This window comes from Nicotiana sylvestris, chromosome 6, assembly GCF_000393655.2.
Source record: "Nicotiana sylvestris chromosome 6, ASM39365v2, whole genome shotgun sequence".
In the NCBI taxonomy this organism is placed as follows: domain Eukaryota; kingdom Viridiplantae; phylum Streptophyta; class Magnoliopsida; order Solanales; family Solanaceae; genus Nicotiana; species Nicotiana sylvestris.
In genome coordinates, this window is record NC_091062.1 from 166,828,238 (window position 1) to 166,834,659 (window position 6,422).

The window sequence follows — 6,422 nt, forward strand, 5'->3', positions numbered from 1 at the left end:
TTGGAGGACTTGAGGCCGGGTTTTGCCTGTAGCTTGAGCACCGAGGTGCTAATTGTGTGAGCATGTGTTTTCGAACTTGTATGTTCGGTAGTGTCCCTATTAAGGGAAGTGATGACTGGTTGACTACGTGATGAGTGTGATGTGATTGCGATATGTGTCCATATGATTCGAACGAGACGAGAAGGGTCTGCTTAAGGATAGAAGAACTATTTAGTGCTTGATTTTCATCTTGATTTAATGTGTAGCCCCGAGTGTGGGTATGTTGAATGATCTTTTCCTGTTGTCTAGTTGGGAAGTGAAGTAAATTTCATGTCGTGATATGGGTTCAGACCCAGGAATATTAAGTAATTGTGTAATAGTTATGATTATGGAAGAGTATAAAGAGATACCAGTTTGAGGCGAAGCAAGTGGGTTATCTCCTACAGATTATTCTGAAGTTTGTGTGATCCTTATGTTGTTTATTGAGAGATCTCTGTTACCAGTGAAAGATATGTGTTACAATTGAGTTTAAGTTACTTAAGAGAGTGGCATGTCTGTTATGAGGATGAATGAGAGATATGCAGAAAATTTAAAGTACTAGATGGGTGTGTTGTATAAGCTTATGAAAGGATTTAGTTAAATCTCCCTATGGTATTATGGCAGTAATAGAGTATATGCATTATGAGTTATGGTGTGTTTTGATCTATGGCTTTGAGCCAAGTGGGGGAGTTTGCTATTGATTAAGCGATTGCACGGTTATGTGCTATGTTGGTTCCAGTTTGAGACGTTCGGGTGAATTAGTTATGGCCTATGGAGGTTGAGACCGAGGATGGCTCGGGTGAAAGAAAATTTTGACGAAAGTTATATTACGCTTCATAGGTATGTGAGAATCACGGGATGTCTTGAGTTGTTGTTGGAAAGAATGCTTGGTGCATAGAGCAGGAAGTTGTTTGGTTGTATTGGGATGAGGTTACATTCTGCGGTGTCGAAGTGCCAATGAGGCACGGGTTGTTCGGTTCATTTGATTAGACTAATTGCAGTTTGAATAGAGTGAATGACTCTCGAGAATGGTTCTAATGTGTTCAAGATTCTACATGTAATAATTGGGTATTTTAAAGTTGTATATGTGGTTAGGAACTGAGTTTTCATTTGGAAGATGTCAAGACTTGTGGTACTTTCTACATTAACTATGGGATTCTATATATCAGTATTAGGAAGGTAATGGTTCTAGATTCGTAGAAAGTTCCTTCGGGGTATATATTTTGAACGTGGTGCTTTTGGAAACATTTAAGAGAGTACTCAGCGGCTTATAAGCCTTACACAGTGTGGTTTTATGCTTGGGTCTCATGTGGTAAGTCTGGGTTGAGGAATTGTGGTGCTACAACAAGAGGGGATATCAAGTTGAAGGTAAATCAGAAGGAAACTCGGATAGATAGGATAGCTGGGTAGTAGGCCGGATCGGTATGGTAAGGATATGATTAGTTCCTTGGGTGTGTACAGGGTAATGAGTTCCTACAGGTATTTCGCGACAATGCTCTTAGGTTTTGATGGCTTGCGTAGCTTGGTCAAGTTAGAAGGATTCAGTCCTAGCAGGTCTGGTTTGTGCAAGGGGAACTCGGAGAGTTCTTGATGGTTTCTACTCGGTTGGAGATATATATTTTCTATGGGCATAAGGAGCATGAGATGCATAGTGATTTTCTTCTAGATGGGATCAATGAAAAGTTCTTGACTAGTTGAGTACGTAGATGTTTGTGGCTCGGAAGGGAGATGAAGTTCTCATGTTATCCTAGGATGGTATGGTATATGCGGTATGTTGTAGAGGATTGAGATTTGCGTGTGTAAGGTTACGATTCAGTTTTGAACGAAAAGTCATAAAATTCTTAGGCAGCACAGGCAGTTTCAGATGATTAGAGAAATGAGATTCAGATGATTAGGGGGATGATTTCCAGATGATTAAAGAAATGGTATTACTAAATGGGAGTGATTTGACGAGGGTATATGTTTCAGAAAAGGCAATGTGATTAAGTTGATGGTACTTTGGTAGAATTGCGGCACTTTCTTGTTAGATCGGCTGCTGATATTCAAGTTTGCTTAGTGACATATGGGAACTTTAGAGTATCTTTCGTGGAATGATTGGGTATTTGAGGTGCGGTATGCATTCGGACGGCGGAATTGGGATCAAGTATGTTGATTCATGTGCCATATAGATTTGGAGACAGCGAAGTTCTCACATTCACGCTAGGTTGTGGTTGTGAGTCGTGTGTATCGACACTATTTAGTGACTATCGAGGTTTGAAGACCCGAGCAGATCTTTTGTGATTGGCATGTTAGATTTTGGATGGGATATTGGGTTCAGACTGGTTGTCTTCGTGTTGTGTCAGTCTGGGCTATTGCGCTAAGGCAACACTGTTGGCTATGCCGAAAATGCCACAGATTGAGTGGCGAGGTCCGTAGGATTATGCCCTAGTGGAGTGGTTTTATATTTCGAAGACCCAGCGGACGACTGAGAAGGATTGTCTTTCTTATTTGGGCTTTCGTGATGGATGTCAGTGTAGAGGCTTCTACCATTGATTCAGTTCCGGTGGTGAGGGACTTTTTAGATGTGTTTCTTATGGCCGGTCAAGGTTATTGATTTCAGTATTAATTTGATATCGGGCACCGTATCGTATGGCACCGACAGAGTTAGAGGAATTGAAGGAACAACCTCAGGATTTCCTTGATAAGGAGTTCGTTGGCACGCCAATGTGGATGCGTGTCCTAACTTGAGTCGGCTTTGTTGGCACCAAATTGTATTGTATTGTTGAGGGATGTGTTGATTCGATTGTTATTGAGCTTATTGGTAATCTGGGGAGATCTATGAGTTACCTTTTTGTGTTGCAAGATGTTAAGGATTTGTTGGTTATGGGCACGTATGGTGCGGTTCTATTGGGATTTCACAGTGGAAGTCAAGCAGGAAGAGTAGTTGGGTATTGCTCGGTGAATGGCGTATCGGTTATATCCTTTCAGGTTTGTGTGGTGTATGTTATTTGCTTCACCATGGGTATGATGATTTGCTTTGGCTCCAAATATCAAATTGCGCATGGTTGTCGATTTTGAGCATAGTGACTTGAGGTGTTTCATGTGGAGCAGTGTTTGGATATGTGGAGATATGATCTTGCGGGTTAGATTTGTATGTTCTGTTCCTATGATGTGAGACGGGTTCTCAGCCTTGTGTTATGGTGGTACTGGTGAGCTTGAGGTACAGCTCTTTCATCTGAATCATTTTCATGATTTGAGTATGTTCGAACTGTTGCGTATTGGTGCGTGTATTGTGCAAGTTGTAGCTTAGGTCTGTATTGATGTGTCATGTCACCCGAGTAATGTGTTGGATTAGGGGAGATCGTTGGTATCATTAATAAATATGAACGAATTCGGTTTCAACATGTTGGAAGGATAATATCGAGGTTCGACTTGCAAATTTGCTATGGTATTTGCCAAATGAGAAGTGGCTTCATGAATGGTTGATATGAAAAATGGTTATGGTTTATTGCATGTTTCATTTATCGTTGGCAGTATATGAAAGTGTTGGAATGAGACTTTAGTTGATAAGAGGTTTTCTACCAGTATTCGGTTGTTGTGGGCAGCTGCTGAGAATAGAAGTTATCGCTACGCGTTTGAGTTACGTAGTTTATCATGTAATTGCACCTGAGGTTGCATGTATGGGTTATTACAGCTGGTTCGGGCTTATTTTGAATATAGATGTGAGATTCTGATCTTGTGGATGATTTCGGAAGTGGAAATGGGGTTCTAAGGTTTATGGGCTAGGTTGGATTGTGAAATTTTAGTTGCATTGTGTTATCAGACCTATATAAGATAGGGTGACGCGGGATCACCCCCGAGTATATGCATGGTAAGGTTATTCAGCGATTGGTTGGCTTTTGGAACAACTCTGGGCACGTTCGAGGACGAACGTATGTTTAAGTGGGGGAGGATGTAACGACCCGACCGGTCGTTTTGAGCTTTTGCACTTCGCTCGCCAATTCTCGGGCATGACTTGCCCCGTGTGGTGTATTATTACTTATGTAAATCGTTGGTGTTGGATTTCAGGTTAATCAGAATGTATTTGGAAGAACAGTCTCAGTTGAAAGCTTAAAATTTGAAAGGTTTGACCAAGATTTGACTTGTTTGTATTTGATCTCGGATTGGAATTTTTATAATTTGGTTAGCTCCTTTAGGTGATTTGGGACTTAGGAGCGTGATCGAAATGCATTTTGGAAGTCCGTGGAAGGTTTAGGCTTGAATTGGCAAAATTGTCCGGTTGATAGGTGAGATTTTGATATTAGGGTCGGAATGGAATTCCGGAAATGGAAGTAGGTCCGTTGTGTCATTTGTGAGGTGTGTGCAAAATTTCAGGTCATTCGGACGAGATTTGATAGACTTTTTGATCGAAAGCATAATTTAAGAGTTCTTGAAGTTCTTAGGCTTGAATCATATGTTAAATTGGTGATTTGATGTTGTTGTGGGCGTTCCGAAGTTTTGAACAAGTTTGAACGATGTCATGGGATATGTTGGTACAATTGGTTTGAAGTTTCGGGGGTTTCGGGATGTTTTAGGCCGAAAATCATAGCTGTAGCAGGTTCAGAAGGGGTGCAGGCCTCGGAACCCACCAGCGCGGTCCATACAAAATGAAGTGCATCCGCGGTAGGTGCTGTGCGGCCGCAATGGGGAACATTTCACTGGTCCTACTTCAGAAGTTCATATCTTTTGATCTACAAAGAATTTTGAGATAATTTAAAAACACAAGTTGTATCCCTTCGTGTCTAATTTCCAGAAAGGTAAAGATATTGCAATTTGGACATTTGTAGCGAAAGTTAAGGCCAAAATACTAAAGCCTGTCACTGCAGAGGAAAACATGTGCGACCGCAGTCGTTTTTATGCGTACCGCACTGGTTTTGTGCGGATCGCGTTCATTTTTGTGCGGTCCACAGAGGTGGAAATCTGTGGGGTACTCGATAAATACGAGGTTTTGGGTTTTATTTAACATTTTGACCTAGAGAGCTCCGATTTTGGCGATTTTTCGAAGGTTTTTCAAGAAATTCATTGGGGTAAGTGATTCTAACTCAGATTTGGCTAGAGTACATGAATCTATCATTGAATTCATCATTTAATTCGTGATTTGGGATGAAATTAGAGGAGAAAATTGTGAAATCTTTCAAAAAATGTAAAATAATGATTTGAAGGACCAAATGGTATCAGAATTGGATAATTTTCGTATGATTAGACTCGTGAGAGTATAAGGATTCTAGTTTTGTGAATTTTGTCAAATTCCAAGATGGGGGACCGGGGGTCGGGTTTGACCAATTTCGGGAATTTTGTGGTAATTTGATTATTTTCGAGTGGGCTGTGTTCCCTTAGCATATTTTGATGGTTTGGTACTGATTTCGGCTAGATTTGGAGCATAGAGAGGCCGATTCGAGAGGCAAAGGCATCGCGGGCTAGAGTTCGGACCGGATAGAGGTGAGTAATGATTGTAAATGATGTTATGAGGGTTTGAAACCCCGGATCACACATCGTAGTGCTATATTGAGGTGAGACACACGCTTGATGACGAGCATGGGGTCGTGCACTATTGGGGATTGTGACTTGGTTCATCCCGATTGATGGTTTTACCGCGTATTTGATTTAAAACTATTTGCTGTCATCATTTATTGGGCTGAATGCCATATTTGGGCTTCGTGCCAACTATTTGAACCCTTTGGGCTTTTATTTGATATTTCCTCATTGTTTTGGTTTATTACTTGAACTCAGTCATGTTATTTTTTACTATTTTACTACTCATCCATTTTTACTCAGATTTTAAGACTTAAATGATATTTTAAATGATGTTTTGGGCTGAGAAATACTATTTTACTAATGCCGGAGGGGCTTGTGATGATTTTCGGACTGAGTAAGGCCGATGGCCTAATTGTGAGGATACACTGGCACTGATATGAGGCCGAGGGCTTGAGATACATATATACGCCACGAGGTGGCTTGATTGATATAAGGCAGAGGGCCTATATGTGATGCCACGAGATGGCTTGTTATTGCGCTTGGGCCGTAAGGGGCCCCTCCCGGAGTCCGTACATCCCCAGTGAGCGCGGGTACCCATTGTGATGTGATATATAGCCCGAAGAGCTGATATTGTACTATGTGATAGCCCGAGGGACTGGTATTGTTCTGAGATATTGCCCGAGGGGCGGAGTTGTTGACATTGTGCCCGAGAGACGAACTTTTATATGTTTATCTTTCATATTTACTTGTCATTTTACCTATTAAACTATGATATTTGTGCCCGAGAGGCGGATTTCTGTGCTTATCTGCACTAACTGTTTTTGGCATTCATTTGCGTAACTGTTGGAAAAGTCATTTTCAAAGAAGTTTAAACTGAGCCAAAAATATTCTAAAGAGATTTTACAGCTTCA